Source organism: Nycticebus coucang, chromosome 22 (genome assembly GCF_027406575.1).
Source record: "Nycticebus coucang isolate mNycCou1 chromosome 22, mNycCou1.pri, whole genome shotgun sequence".
NCBI classification, from domain to species: domain Eukaryota; kingdom Metazoa; phylum Chordata; class Mammalia; order Primates; family Lorisidae; genus Nycticebus; species Nycticebus coucang.
In genome coordinates, this window is record NC_069801.1 from 54,662,989 (window position 1) to 54,679,851 (window position 16,863).

Genomic DNA, 16,863 nt, shown 5'->3' on the forward strand with positions numbered 1-16,863 from the left:
CAAGTAATGTGGGAGATAGATGGACCCTCTTAGACTCTGCTGGTGAAAGAAAATATTACCATGAGAATGTGACCACTTCTGGCTCCCTACCATAGGAATGTGACCTTTTGTAACTGTTCCAGAAGATAGCCCCAGGAGCTTCAGCAAATGTTTACTATTAAGTAAATATTTGACTATTAGTCTTGTCTTAAGACAGTTGAATAGTGAACTAGAGTTCTCCTTATCTAATTAGAATCCCAGGTGTGTTTATTCTCTCTTACTTTGTTAGAGTCCCTGGCATGTCTGCTATTCCCGCCTACTTTGTAGTTTTTGCCTTTATAAGCTTGTAAAAAACTGCTGTGGGGGACTTGATTTCTCGGCTCCTAAAAGAGTTGTGAATCAAGTCCCCGTATACAGGAATAAAAATCCTCTTGCGTTTTTGCATCAAGAGACGACTCTTGCGGTTGATTGGGGTGGTCAGAGCTCCGGGCTGAGTGGGGGGTTCTGCCGCAAGTCTTTCACTGGAAGTGCACAAATTGGCCCAAAACGTATGAAAGGCAATTTGGAAACATAAATAAATTATATACTATCTCAGTTTTCTAGGACTGTAGTCACAGAATGTCCCAGACTGGGTGGCTTACACAACACAAATTTACTTCCTCTTGGCTTTGGAGGCTGAAAGTCCCAGGGGAAGGTGCCTGCGGGTTTGTTTATCCCGAGGATTCGCTCCTTTGCTTGCAGAAGGCTGCCCTCTTCTTCCCTCCAGAGGTGGGCTTTCCTTCGAGCACACTTATCTCGGGGGTCTCTTGCTTTTCTTATAAGGACACCTGTCATACTCGATGAGGGCCTCACTCTTATGACCTTATTTAACCTTAGTTATCTCTCTCTCTCTCTCTCTCTCTTTTTTTGCAGTTTCTGGCCAGGGCTGGGTTTGAACCCTCCACCTCCAGTATATGGGGCCTGACCCCTACTCCTTTGAGCCACAGGTGCTGCCCATAACCTTAGTTAACTCTTTGAAGGCCCCCTATTTCAAATACAGTTCACATTGGGGATTAGGGCTTTACTGTAGGAATTTGGGAGTAGGAGTCCATGACGCACACACACACCCCTCATAAACGTATGCTTACCCTTTGACCCAACAATTTTACTTCTAGCAGATTATCCTGAAAACCTGGCCTTAAAGTACTGTATACCTCCCATCCTCAATCCTGTTTCCTAACCTCATTTTTCCATTTTTGCAAAAATTGGTAAATTTTCACTTGAATTCATGTAAAAATGGGTAAATTTTTACTGAATCAGATTCTTTGGAGATGGCATCCTAGAATCTATTTTTTGTTTAACTTTTGATATACGGCCAGGTAATGGTGGAATTGCTCAGTAAAAGACTATGGGGAGGTAAGATGCTATTGTCTGAAGCTGCCATGATAGTGCCACTGTCCCTTGCATTCAGGGGACTCTAGGTAAAGGGCAGCACTGCCCAGTGCCAAGCGCCTGGGCTGTGGAATCAGACCTAGCTGGAATTTACTCTGCCCCTTATTGGCTGTGTGGCCAGGGGAAAATCCTTTACCTCCTCTGAGCCTCAGTCTTTATTATCTATTAAGGAAAATAATGCCTAATATCTACAAGAGCTACATTAAGAGAAGCACCTGGTGGCCGGCCCAGCTGAGATGTCCAGGAAATCAATGAATTCTCCTCCTTATTATTGAAGAACCAGGGAGGGGATGGGTCAGCCAACATCGTAAAGGGAATACTGAGGTGGAGTAACGTCCAGAACAACCTTATCTTAGAGCAGGTCAGATTCTGAGTTGGGGCTGGTACGTCACAGAGAAAAGGGTACAAGTTTTTGAAGCTAATAGATCTTGGTTCAAATTCTAAATTCTGCCAACTGACCAGGTGGGTAAATGTAGACAAGGTGCTTGTACTTTCTCAGCCTCAGTTTCTTCATCTGTAAAATAGGAAGGCTAAGATTTATTTCACAGCTTACTCTATGGCATAAATAGGATAACCCAACTGCAAGGCTTTGTACTATATACAGGGGCCACACAGGCTACAGGCTCAGTAAGTGGGATCCATTTTTTGTCTCTGCCACAGAAACAGGTGTGCAAATGTGGACAGTGTCACAGGCTCTGGGGAGCAAAATCTCTGATGATGAGGTGGAGTGGAGCCTTTCACTCTTTGGAGAATCATGGGAAGAAAGAAAACTAGTGAGTTAGTTCATCTGTTACCTTCTTGCTCAAGGATGCCTGGCTACAAATACACCCTGTGATGTTTTTCTCAGATAAGTTACAAATAAGCCCCAACTTGCCTTGAAAGGATTTCTGCAATCTAATAGGCCGGGCTGTTAGTCCTGATAGTGTGAAATCCCTTTAGTGGAAAGCCTGGGGCTTTCCATGGGACTGGGCCCTTCCTGAGTGTTGGCACTTAAAGAGACAGATAAGGGAAGTTTTCCAAATAGGTACATCTGGAAATGGGAAGGGAGGGCTCTGAGGAGAGGCAACATTCATTTCCCAAGTCTGCCTTAGGCTATGTCTTCCTGCGAAGACATTTCTGGGCATAGGAAGCACAGATTTAAGGCCTGATGTCCAGGATTTTAACAAAGGAACCCGCTGGTCTGTTTAAGAAGGAGGCTGGGGTCACGTCTGTCCTGAGCAGTTGAGAGCCAGATTGAGAGCCCAGCCCATCAGGTGGGTATCTGGGGGGCCCCTACCGATAGTAGCAAAACGTCCCTGAAAAAATTTAGAGATTATTCCAATTAACACAGATGCCGCACGGGACTCTTGACATGACTGATGAGATTTAAATTGGTTGCTTGGAATGAGTTTTCAGGTCAGAGATGACAGAGAGAAAACCAAGTCAATCCAGGTTTTTAATGCTGGTAAAATACACAGAACATAAAATTTTCCATCTGTGTTAGTTTGTAAGGGTTGGTAAAACGAAGTACCACAGATCCGGTGGCTCAAACCATACAACCTTATTTTCTTGTGGCCTCAACAGCTGGAAGTCTGACATCAGGGTATGGGGGGCTGGTGTCAGGTGGGGACTTCCCTCTGGGCTCAGGGGTGGACTTTCCTCTCTGTGTAGTGGAGAGAGCCCTGCTGTGGCTGCCGTCTGTGTGTACCGGAGAGAGCCTTGGGGTCTCTTTTTCTTGACGGACATCGAGACATTGGTGCATTCATTTATCCTTATTTAATTCCGTAAAGCTCCTATCTCCAAATATAGTCACATTGGGGGCTTCAACGTGTGAATTTTGGAGGGACACAGGTCAGTCCCTAACGTCCCCTTAACCCCATCTGAGGGCATCAAGTACATCCTCACGGCAGCGCAGTCATCACTACCGTCCTTCCACAGGACGCTTTGGTTCTTGCAAAACTGAAACTTCTGTCTTCACCAGCTGAACTCTAATTCCCCGTTTCTCCCTCCCCCAGCCCCTGGCAACCACCTTTCTGTCTCTATGAAGTTGACCCCTCCAGGTACCTCACTGAAGTGGAATCACACGTATTTGCTCTTTGGGGACTGGCTTATTTCATGTAGCTGAGCGTCTTCAAGGTTTACCTATGTTGTAGGATGTGTCAGAATTTTCTTGCTCTTTAAGGCTGAATAATATTCCATTGTATGGACAGACCACATTTTCCATATCCACTGCTGGACCTTAGCTTACTCCCACCTTCTGGTCATGAATAATGCTGCTGTAGACGTGGGTATACAAATCTGTAGGATAATATTTAGAAATAAACATATCCTATATCAAGCACACAAAGTGAACGCCTGTTCAAACTAGTGTTTAAGAGTCACACATGAATGTTTAACATAGTGATTGTAGGGAGGGCTTCCTGAGTACACCCCAATATTAACATGTATCACGTTGTACACATTATATGTAGATAATGGTATGCAATTGTTCTTCAACACAGCTTAATCAAAGATACAAAAAAAGGACATTTGGGGGGTATCCAACTTGGAAGATCGGTGATCATCGTGAAGGCTTGAATTATTTCAGAGTTTCAGGTAGTAGTGAATGTTCAAATAATGGACATTCTGCTTTGCTTTGCTGCTGTCTCAGGTAGGTCTTTCCTAAGTGTGGCACAGAGGACCGCTGGTAGTTTTTGGCTAACCTTGTCTTTATAGCTATGGATCTTAAAGGGAAAGAGTACCACGTTCCCAAAAGTCCCATTCAAAACTGAACTGATGCTCTATTGGGTCAAACATTGACCCAATTAGGGTTGGGAAGAAGTGGTAGTCTAACTGGCCAGGCCTGGGTTATACACCCATCCTGTGATGGCTAGAAAGGATTTAAAATCTGAACTACTCAGAATAGGTTCTCCTCAAGAAAAAGGGGTTCTATTATCAGAAGATAAAAGGCAGTACAAACTCACAGATAAATATCATTGCCCTATTCCCTTGAAAGAGATTAACTGCCCTTGCATGGAAATAAAAGTAAACAATTTTCTAGTGACCAGCACCTGGCATTTCTGGGACCTGTATATGAAGGTGATCCTTTCGGTTATAAACCTCCCCACCTCCCGCATGGACTCTGAGACCAGCCAGCTAGGAGTCACCTGAAACCACCAGCCAAAAGTCAGCCGACGTTCTGAAATGCTGAAAGGGAATATTCCATAATGTAATACTATTTGCCCAGGAAAAATGATTTAAACTCAGAAAGTCTGAGAGTTCAGAAAATCACAATTCTTATACAATTCTGAGTAAGCCAAATAATTTATTTTGAATATATTTGTCGATTAAAACGAACAAATGGTTTCTTCCCACCTCCATTAAGTAGATGCCGAACCATTATTTTAGAAATGTCACTTTGGAAGGACACCAACTTTCTAGGTCCCCGTTTGTCTGCATCTAACTCTGGTCCAGGGGTTCTCTCTCGGTTCATTCGGAGCAAAGCTGCGCACAGGAAAGTGAGCGCCCACGACGCGGCAGACACGGAGCAAAATCTTTTCCGCGACTGTTCATATGCTCCTTCTCGGGGAGACGTAGAGACACGTAATGGCTTATCCAGGGTTGTAGGAGACGTGAATGAGGGCCACTTCTGAGCTGCAAATGCAGGCTCCTCTGCTCCAAATCCACTTCGTGTAATTCTAAGGGCCGCCACCCCTATACCCTCTGACTTCTCTGACCCCACCCTCCCCTTTAACAGGGCCGCTACCCTGCGTTTTTCTCAGCACCTTGGTGTCTGCCCTGCGCTGCCTTCACCCCCCAGAGTAGCCTTCCCACTCTGCGTCCCTGGCTAATCCACAGCCACACTTCACACTCTAGTGTAGCTGGCTTATTTTGGGACACCTCCAGGGGCATTTTAATTATCGCTTCCTTGGCAAGACTTCACTGGATCCTTGCATGGCGGTTAAGCCACCTGTTTTATTTTCTCTCAGTACCCTGTCCTAGGAGTCTCTTCCTCACTCTTAGGACAATTGCTAATTAATTACCCATGCTGGTGTTTGTTTAATGGCTGTCTCTATTGCTGTGTCCACTTAGGGATAGTTTCTGAAAGCCCACTACATGTATCCTGAACACTGACTGTCCAAGACCTGGGCTAGAACACTGTCAGAGCAGGAGCCCTGGGTGGACCAAGATTTTCTCTGTCCTCCTCCCCACGTTTCCTCCAGCCAGAGAGGGGATCGAAAGAGTGAACACACTCCGTCCCCTTCCTCTGCTGGCTCTTGCCAGGCTGAATCTAGTTGTCTTTATCTCTGAGCCTCCCCAGCCCTGAGCCCAGCATCCGGATAGAAAAAAGCTCAAAAAATACATACAGTATTTAATGAATCCACAAATGATTCAAGCAATCAATTTAATTGGCATATGCCTTCCTCATAGGTGTGCCCATTAATTACCAATTACCGATGTTTACATTCCAGTGCCTAAGCATTTTTTGCTGGTTTCTATGAACTCTCTGGGATGAGAGAATTGGCTTCTCAAACGACTTCCCGCATAAATTAGCCCATCTGAAAGTGAGTGTTTATCCCTGGCTCTTTGAAATTCACATCATTCGCACCAACACCCCCCTGCTCAGCTCAGACAGTTCTTTAATTCCAGTCACCTGGGATTTCCTCCTACCTTTGTTGCCAGCCCCAGCCTAATGCCACTTATCTCATCCACCTGGATTTACATATCAGAACGGCCTATCAAAGCCTGCCTGATTGTCACATCCACCCCAGTTACAAATCTGCCATCTAATCAAGAAGCCACACAGCGAATCAACATGCACTTCTCTCTGAAATCTTTTGCAGAAAAATGGGAGAGCAGGAGTCAGAGCTGTAAGCAGGGACAGCAGGAGGCAACCAGGGAAGAATTCCCTCCAGGGCAGTGTAACACTAGGAAGAAAGGACAAGACAAAACGCTTTGTCTGCAGTTTGCTGTCACAGTGGGTGTGGGAGGGAAAACTAATGAACACAAAGAGACGTATTTCTAACCTGTGGTGCCTAATGGCAACATCCAAAGGGTCTCAGGATCTGCAAGGCTGCCAAGTTAGGATCAAAGATTCTTTAGTCCAACACCTTCATTCTACATTTTATGAGCTAAGCCAGGGTCAGAGAGGGGAACAGTTAACTATAGAAGGTAACTCCTATTTCGCCCTTAGAATGGGCCAGCCCTTTGCAAGCATAATCTCACTTGTTTCTCATGGATATTATTTTGGGAGATTATTTTATTTTTCCCTTAATATAGATAAGAAAAACGAGCCTTAGCAATACCATTTTCTTATAGCCATAACGCAAGTGAGCAGTGAAGCCAGGATGCAAACTTAGATCATTTGTTCATTCAGCAAACCGTATCTTTTTTTAGTCTACCAAATCCGGGTGCCTTAAACTTGAAAATGTGCATACAAATCCTCTGGAGATTTTTGTCTTTTTTAATTTCAGGTTAATGTGAGGGTACAAATAACCAGTCACCTAGGGACTGTTTTTTTTTGCAGTTTTTGGCCGGGGCTGGGTTTGAACCCACCACCTTTGGCATATGGGGCTGGCGCCCTGCTCCTTGAGCCACAGGCACCACCCTCACCTAGAGACTTTTAAGAATGCATTTTCTGATTCAGGGGCCAGGGGTGGAATCGAGACCACAGATAATCCTATACCTAGTCTGTTGCTATGTGTCCCATAGCAAATCACTTAATTTCTCTGAGGTGCCATTTCTTTATAAAATAGGAAGGATACTAGTACCTCTCTTGTGGGCGTGTTTCAAGTATTAGGTGAAGTACTCTGTGTAAAGCTCTTAGCACAGTCCCTGGCCTGTTGGGCAAGGGTGAAAGTGTGCAGCAAGTGCCAGGTTTGATCATGCTCACACTGAAGACCCCATGTCAAGGAGGTGCAGCCTATTGGGGACTGCAGGGGGAGCTCAGAAGACAACTTCCCAGCCTAGCCTGGAAATCAGAAAGACAAGGTCTTTTTTCTGCCACCCAATCCAGATTGGAGGAAAAAATCAAAGTAGAATGGTCAACTGGAGTGTGATCAGCGCAGGGCACTGCAGTGGGGGGGGTTTCTCACCCAGGGCCAAGTAGCCTTTAGGAATTAAAACGACCAGAAGCCTCACCAGCTCCTGCCAAAGCCCTCCAGCTTCCTCCTCCTGAATCCAGCCATCTGGTTCCTGCAAGACTCTGACTCCTTTAGATACTAACATATCTCTAAGCCTTTCTCCTCTGTCCTTCCAGGCAGGTTTTTTCCTTGTCCCTCCAATTTTATCAAGCCTCCAAGACCCTTCCTGTAGTATCCACAATCTGCTTAAAGTGAGTGAGGGTTGCTTGCATTTAAAACCCTTTGTTATGAGAGCTGAAGCCTACGTGAAGATGCTTCCTGGATCATTTGAACTTCTTTCTCTTAGAATGAAGTTTAATAATTTTTTTCTGTAATGGAGAAAACATAAGCTCAAGTGAAATTGTTGTGCCCAGATCTCGAAATCCCCCACAAAGACCACCAGAGAGCCGAGTCCGATGCAAAAGCAAAAGGGCTGTTTATTGCAAGTTCGAACTTGGGCTCCCGGGGACTCTATTGCAACGGATCCGAGCCAGGAGCCCCGAGCTCTGGAGCAGGGGGTTCTTATGGTCCCGCGCAGCAGGTGGGTGTGCACAGCTTGAAACAAAGAGGGTGCTTCTGGATTGGTTAGGTTGGGGGTCCCTGATTTTTGGGCAGTTGTCTCATGATTTCGGGGAACTGCCTGGGCTTGTCTGGAAAGTGGAACTTACTGAGTGAGATGGCAGGGAAAGCGAAACCTAACTCTTAAGATGGTGCTGGTCTGGTTCTTTCAAAATGATTGATATGAGCTAGTGACAGAGCCTGGTCTAGAAACATAGTGCCCCGGGAGTGGGGGGACTCACACCTGTAATCTGAGAGCCATGGGAGGTTGAGGTGGGAGGAGCTCTTGAGCTCAGGAGTTTGAGATCCAGCCTGAACAAAAGTGAGACCTTGTCTCTGCAAAAAATACAAAAAAAAACTTAGCTGGGTGTGGTGGGCACCTGTAGTCTCAGCTACTCGGGAGGCTGAGACAGGAGGATCACTTGAGCTCAGGAGTTTGAGGTTGCTGTGAGCTAGGCTGATACCACAGTACTCTAGCTGGGGTGACAGAGTGAAATTGTCTCCAAAAAAAAAACATATTTCCCAACGTCCAGCAGGGCTCTCTCTTTTACAATCCTTTATTAGAGCAAAAAAGCACAAAGCTGGGAAACATACTCCACCTTCCCTTCCCTACGGAATCTCAGAGAGTTGACGAATGAGTTTGGCATCTTCTTTAGAAGTGCTGGGAAAGCCTGGTATAGTGCAGGGTCTGGAATTCCACAGCTCTCTCCCCCTGGGACCAAATCAACTCTGTCCCTGACAAGCCCAGCGGGAGCTTGAACAAGTTAGGAAATACTGCTGAGCCTCAGTTTTCTAAAACTGCCAAGTCCGGGTGATAACACCTGCTGACAGTTGGGTGTGATGCTAATATATGTAGGACACCTGGCTAGCAGGGGCTCTTCTGGCGGGGGTCATTTCAAGGGTTTTAACAAAGTCACTCCTTCCTCAGTTAAAGCCTTTGGTGGCTGGCTGCTCACAGCCCCGAGGAGGTCCACAGCCTGAGGCCCCTCTGCTGGTGTGTGCAGTCCTTAGGAATCTGCATTTCACGTCCTTCCCCAGCCTTGTTGCCTTCGCAGCTCCTCCTGATTCTGTTTCACTCTCCAGCTCTGCAGAGCAACTTCTGGTTTCCTAAACTTTCCGTCCTGTCCTTGTGTTGCTAGGAGTGTTCACTGATTGTTCCTCCATCCCCTCATCCTCTAAGCTGCTAAGGCCCATCCTTCTGGTACCAGATTGGGTCTCACATGTGGTACCTTCCCCGGGAAGCCCCAGCCACCCCCGTGCCTGGGCCGTCTCTGTGCTCCTGCAGTGATCCTACTATACCAGGGAGCTGCTCACTGTCCTGTGGCTGTCCCTCTTCCCCATGTCTGCGTCCCTTACAAGGACAAGGATGTAAGCTCAGTGCAGGCAGGAGCTGCCTTTGAGAAACCTCGTTTACAGCTATCACTCTCACATATTCCGGGGCCTGGCCCAGAGTGGGAACTCAGTAACAGCCGTGAATGGAACTGATCAGAAACAATGATGGTCTCGAGAAAAATAAAACATGTCACCACTCCAGGGCGAGCAAGACAAATGGGCTTGTCCCATTGTTGAGACGGAAAGCTTTACACAAGTAATTTCATTTCCAGGCTTTCTAGGACAAAATGGGATTTAAAATAAAATGAAATAAACCAGCTACCTGGTGCCTGGGAGCAAGGGCAGCACAGCCAATGTGGAAACTGTAAATGAGTCCAGTCTCCTCAGGGCCACGTGCTTAGAGCCTGGGGTGCAGGGTGGGGAGACAGGGCCTCTGAACCACCCCAGGAAGCCTCTCTCCACTCCCAGGCACTGAGAGCCACCGCTTTCCTAGTCTAGTGCCTATAGAATCCCATTAGCATAAGCATTGTCGTGTAATGAGTTGTCAGGCTGAAGATGTAATTATGGCAAAGCAGGGAAAAATTTCAAAAGTTGAGCTTTAATGGAAAAATGAGATGGGAGCTCTGGCGTTCAAGTATAAAACAAACTTTTTAATATTCATTCCTCCTGCACTCTTTGAAATTCACCTTCAGAGCGCCAAGGTGAACAAGGGGAAAAAAGTTCAATAATTTTCAAATCCTAATTATAATTCATCACAGGTGATTAAACAAGGCTGTGGGTATTTGTTGCTCACCACTTTTTTTTTTTTCTTACAGTGGACATTTCATTTTAATTAAAAAGGACAGCTTTTTTTTTTTTAAATTTAATGATACCTCGTTACCTGTGCTATTTTTCATCTGTTTCTTTTCTTTTTTTTTTTTTAACAAAAGTTTATTCTCAAACGGCTAACACTTCATTTCAGCTATGGGTGGCAAAAATAGTATGGCAGAGAATACGGATGTTTAAATAGGAATCAAGGGTCACCATTGCCTCAGGCGTTGTTCTCTAAGATTTCTTAATTCCACGGGTGGCAGAGGGCCCTTCCCTATGGCCTTTGCTTTTTTTGTTTCCTTGAACGCCTTGTCTTGCCATCTGTCCCCTTGGGCTGCTTCTTGGGCTATTTCAGGGGCTTTTTCTTACCTTCCTGGCTGGACATGGCCCTGCTGTCCCCTCCCCCTTACCACTGGAAACGAAGGCCCTGGCCCACCCCCTACTCCTACACCGTGACGCAAACTAGCAGATTGTTTCTTTTTCCACGCACAGAGACTAAGTTCCTCTATTAGCCAATATTACATGATGGACACTTAGCCTTTTATTTTGATGGGGAGCCTATCAGACCCACCCGGGGTCTCTATGCTTCCTGAGGGAGTCTGTGCCAACTCTACCGCCGCCTTTCCAGATTGCCACAATTCAGCCAATAGTGACATTTCTTAAATTTCTGAGCGTTAGTTTCTTTATTTCAAAAATGGGGATGGTAATAATAAGACGTACTTTGCTAACCAAGGTAAGAATCCTGGAAAAATGAGCTCATTCCTTCTGCATGTGTCAAGGGATTGGCTGCTCACTGTGAGACCAGGAACCGTTAAAATGCTCCCATGCCCATTGTTTTGGTTATTGGTATTTGTTAATTTCATTCACCCAACCAACCTGAATTCCTTTTGTGTAGCAGACACTGTGCTAATTTCTAGGGATTAAAAAGAGAAAGGAAAACGAACCATCTGCCTTCTTTCCCCAAGACTACTGACCCAGTTTAGACAGGGAGATGCCCAGGGGGACAAATAGTTTAGATTCCATTCCATCCCCACAGAAATGCTCTGAGGTGTGTAGGAAAAGGGATTAGAAGTCAATCTTGTATACATTTGTCGCTGTGTGATTTGGGGAAAGTCCTTTGGCAGTTTCTGACTCCAAATTCATTGCTTTAAAATATGAAGCAAATGGTGTTGTTGCTACCAGCCTTTGAAAGCTGTAGAGATATTATTTTCTTTATTTACTATGTTTTCTTCCACGTGTCTCTTCATCTATGCTCAAGCCATAGATTTTATGTTTGTGATTTTTCTTGCCTAGGCACTGTCCTCATTTTTGGGTCTAGCAAACCTATCTTTAAAAGTTAGAATAGGTGCCATGATCCTTATGAAGTTTTCTCACCCCTCAGAAGAGAATTTCAGTCCCCCCATACTTGTCTGTTCTTGTCTTAATTTTAACCCAGGTCTTGTGCTCTACAGTGATCCACCGACTTGTTTTCCCCTCAGATGGTGAGCTCCCTGAGCCCAGAGTCCTAGTCATCTCCTTACCCCATGCGTGGAGCAAGGTTTGTGTTGTGAAGAACAATGGATGAGATGTGCACGGTAGGACTGTTCGGCTGCAAGCAACAGAAATGGATTTCATCTGACATAAGTGGAAATATGAACTTACTGGGAGGGTACTGAAAGGACCAAGCTAACTTCATTTGGTTAAAACTAACTCCATTTTGTCTCACAGCCTTCACTGACCCCACTTGGCCTCACAGCCTTCAATTTACAGCTGCATACCAAAGGTGATAGGCAACCTGCTTCCTCCCCCACCCCGGGCTCCAGTGTGTCTGCCCCGAGCTATGACGGCCCCCACCCTCGGCCCCAGTAGTAGTAAATCTTACCCCGAAGCAATCAGCCCAACTCAAACATTGTTTAGGTCCTTAAGCCCATATCCCCTCCCCCCCTTTTTCTTTTCTGTATCCTTAAAACTGCTCTTCCCTCTGTGGTAGGGGCTTCTCTGCCCTCCTACTGCGCCAGGAACGAGAAGCCCAGACTTGAGTCTGTGGATAAACAGCTCCTTTGCTTTTGCATCGGACTCGGCTCCTTAGTGGTCTTTGTGGGGGATTTCAAGATCTGGGCACATCAATACCAGGGAGTTAAAAATTTGCCAATGAGACTGCAGGACCAGGCTCATGGAAAGATAGAAATCAGGGCAGATTTAGGGACCTAAGAGGGAAGAACCAATGGACCACAGTCATGGGAATCTGCAGCAGGGTCTTTTCATCATTCATGGTGTGAACAAATGAGCAACTCCCCCCCTCCAACAGAAAGCCAGCATCTCCTAACAAGGGCTCCATGGCTTTTTCCTTTCTGTACCCAGTCAGTACCACAGAGCCTGTCAATAAGTGATCTTTTTTACTCATCTTTATTGTGACTTCCGGTAGAGAGTTCTTTGCAGAGTTAGTCTTTATTCTCCTACGCGACTTGGATTCCGTGCCTTCGGTCTACAGCTTTTCTGCCGGGCAGTGTGAGGCCGGATCTAATCACTCTGACCATCTTTCAAGTTTCAGTCTTCTTGTTCGATAAATCAAATCAATCCAGTGTGGACCACATCAGCCATTAAGATGCCCCAGAGTGGTCACCCTGGACGGACAGGCACAGCTCAAGTGCCCGTAGCCTGTAGCTCTTCTCACTCAGGTTATTTTCCAGTTGTGTCTTTTACCACTTCCTATTTTGTACACGAAGCTTCATTCTCCATTAAGATCAAGTTTACACAAGAGGCTCCGAGCAAAGCAAACTCAAGTCAGACGTTTTTGGATGGAGCCCAAAGCCGCCGATAACAGGTGAAGAGGATGAATTTCATTACCGTGCTTCTGACACACCCCTTTCAAAGTGGTTTAACACTCCTGTTTAGGAATTGCAGTTCACTGCCTGCTTTGGGCGCCAGCCACATTTGCATATGCATCAGAAGTGTGTGCACAGTGTTAAACCGGCTGTTACTGCTCTCCTCCTTCCGGAATCTCTTTATGAATGCTGATACCTTTTCCTCCAGCTGAAGCCATACATTTCTCAAGGTCTGCCCATGCCGGCATCTCCCTGAGATCTGGGAGCCTCCACTGTCCTGAACAAGCCACGTACAGCTGTGTTCTGTCCCTTGACTGGGTGTGGCTCTGTGTGAGTTCCATGTATGAAGGGGGGTGGCACACACAGAGTGCGTGCATGCAACTCCAGCAGGCACGGTGTGAGCAGCTCCAAGTGGAGAGGAGAGAGCTGGCTTGATCGAGGCCCCAAAACTTCATGCAAGCTGCTTCCTTCCCTGAGCGTCTACATCTTCCCTTGTGAAACAGAGATAAAGTTCTCTGTGCTGTTGTGTTAAAATCTTTTTATAACAAAACTCTTGATTGATGGCTACGAGTACCACATTCTTATCTAAAGATCTTCAGTTAGTTATACTTCACAATCCACTCCTTTTCATGACATATTGGTGAGTTATTAAATCATTTTGATGAATTATGACCAGAATTTTATGTAATTGAGTAGCAGAAAATATCCTAGTATATCACATTTAAAGGTCTGTTTCTTTGAGTCTTGTGTTTGGTTGTATGTGGGTACACACCAGTTCAGAGTTCTTAAAAATTACTATCGTGGGGCGGCGCCTGTGGCTCAAAGGAGTAGGGTGCCGGCCCCATATGCCGGAGGTGGCGGGTTCAAACCCAGCTCCGGCCAAAAACAACAAAAAATAAACAAACAAACAAAAAAATTACTACTGTGAACTTTTCTTCAATTATAGCCCCTACTAGTAACATATTTTTCTTTCGGGTACCTTCAGTTTCATGTGCAAACATTAGTTTTCTCTAATGCCCAATCTGACTTAACATGGCCAAACTAACTCATTATCTTTTCCTCAAATTTACTCTTCCTTCTGGTTTCTCTATTTTAAAGAGTTATTGTCTACCCAGTCATGTAAACTAGATGTTATAAAATCTTTTTAATTTGACCTTGAAAACACACCTAAAATGCACTCCTCTGCATCCTCCCCAGAGCCTAGGCCCAAGACCATTTCATAACCCTTGCCTTAGGCCTTAGGTCAGCAGTTCTCTTTTCTCTCTCTCTCTTTTTTTTTTTTTTTTTCAGTTTTTGGCTAGGGCTGGGTTTGCACTTGCCACCTCCGGCATATGGGGCTGGCGCCCTACTCCTTTGAGCCACAGGCACTGCCCAGGTCAGTGGTCATGACCCACAGGAACTGTATTAAAGGGCCGCGGCATTAGGAAGGTTGAGAACCACTGCCTTACATCTTTCTGGTTTGAATACAGCTCTGCCCAATTCAAACTCCATTGAATTACTCAAACGAACCTTTATCTATGTAAAGAATTTAGTCATATCACACACAACTATTTCCTCTTTCACCAATGATCTTTTTAAAACTAGAGTAAGGGAGTAACAAAAAGAGGGGATAATAAATGAGACAAAGCCCGTTAGTGCAAATTTAAGAAAGTTGAAGGCAAATGGATGCTAGATCCTGATCAAACAGCCAGGAATGACCAAGGACAGCTGACAAGGACAGTCATCAGCCAGGCAGAACCATGGAGGATTCAAGATTCAGATTAGTCAGGTGGGAAAAGAAGAAATGACAGACATCCCACCCTTTCTGCTTCCCCACTTCCCTACGCAGCACATAATACTTGAATGTTCAGGAATGTACCTACCTGGGAAAAGAAGCCTCCATACCCTGGACCACTCTCTGCCCCCTGGGAGTTATGAATGTGCACATGTGTCCATATACATACACATGCATGCGTTATATATGTAATATAAAGAAAATAAATAAAACTGAATATCCATATATGTATTAAAATTGGAAAAATATATATGTATATATGAAATTTAACCTCACCTTCAGGTGAAGAAGTTAAGTTTCTTCACCTGAAAAGTAAGGTCACCCCCAGCTCTGACAATTTTTATAGATTTTTGTCTCCAATTTGCAAATTTCTACCTGTTCTCTGATCATTCAGCCAACCTGCTGAACAGATTATTTAAAAAATAAAAAGAAGATCACATTGCTCCCTGGGACTTGGGCTTCCTCACTGGTAGGGTCCTGACTACATTTCCAATTCATCTTTTGAATCGTCACGTCTGACGTCTTTGGGTGAGCTTACACTTACAATAGACTTGAGTTATTCTCCTTTTTATTAATAATACCATTGAACAAAGTACTATTTATCAAATGCTTGTGATATGCCAAGCTTGCCTAAATACTTACACATATGATAATATTCGGTATTCTAATAACTTTTGTTTTTTTTTTTTTTTTTTTTTTTTTGTAGAGACAGAGTCTCACTTTATCACCCTCAGTAGAGTGCCATGGCGTCACACAGCTCACAGCAACCTCTAACTCTTGGGCTTACACGATTCTCTTGCCTCAGCCTCCCGAGTAGCTGGGACTACAGGCGCCCGCCACAACGCCCAGCTATTTTTTGGTTGCAGTTCAGCCGGGGCTGGGTTTGAACCCGCCACCCTCGGTATATGGGGCCGGCGCCCTACCGACTGAGCCACAGGCGCCGCCCTATTCTAATAACTTTTGAAAGTGGACATTATCATTCCCATTACACAGACAGGTAAACTAAGGCTTAGTGAGGTTAAATAACTTCTCAACATCATAGAGCTAAACAAGTTTCCCATCAAAAATGCTATACAAAGCCTACCAGACCCCAAAACGTGTACTCTTAAGCCCTACATTCTATTGCCACTGCATGGTGGTTAAGCTCTTTTATTAATGTGAACTCAATTCACATGTGCCTCAGTTTCCTAATTCCCTGATCAAATGAGGGAAATCCCTGACTATTTCCACCTTTATATTGTTGGGAAGATATGAAATATTGAGCATATTTCTTCTTTGATGAAATTATATGTGTCCTAAAAATGCAAGTGGCCCAGTGGGTAGGGCTCTGGCCCCATATACCGAGGGTGGGGTGTTCAAACCCAGCCCCGGCCAAATTGCAACGAAAAAATTGCTGGGCGTTGTGGTGGGCACCTGTAGTCCCAGCTACTCTGGAGGCTGAGGCAAGAGAATCGCCTAAGGCCAGGAGTTGGAGATTGCTGTGAGCCGTGCGAGGCCACGGCACTCTGCCAAGGGCAGCAAAGTGAGACTCTGTCTCTACAAAAAAAAAAAAAAAAAAAAAAAAAAATGCAAGATATAAATGTAAGTTGCAATTTGAATGCCTTTGAATATGCTGTATACGCCCCAGTTTTGTAGGGTCCGACTCACTATGGCCTTCCCACAAACCTATTTATAGCCTCTATTCTGTGCATAGCCCCTGCAGGCATTTGCATTTGTAATCCCTAAACCAGAGGCTGGAGTCATCCCTGAAATAATAAATACAGTCAGCTCTCCATATCTGTGGGTTCTGCAACCAGGAATTCAAACAACCAACCATGGATCAAAAATCTTAAAAAAAAAAAAAAAAAAATGGATGGTTGCATCTGTGTTGAACATGTACAGACTTTTTTCTTGTCATTATTCCCTAGACAATACAGCCTAACAACATTCATAAGGCATTTACATTGCATTAGGTATTGCAAGTAATCTAGAGATGATTTAAACGTATACACGAGAATGTGCGTAGGTTATAAGCAAATACTACACTATTTTATAAAAGGGACTTGGGCATTTGTAGATTTTGGTGTCTTCAGAGGGGGGTCCTGGAACCAATTTC

General features: G+C 44.9%; 1 protein-coding gene across 4 annotated transcripts in view; it reads right to left on the reverse strand.

Moving 5' to 3' along the window:
* DAB1 (DAB adaptor protein 1) overlaps positions 1–16,863 on the reverse strand; it is a 1,288,157-nt gene that overhangs the window by 612,379 nt on the left and 658,915 nt on the right. The gene's annotated exons all lie outside the window — the stretch shown is intronic.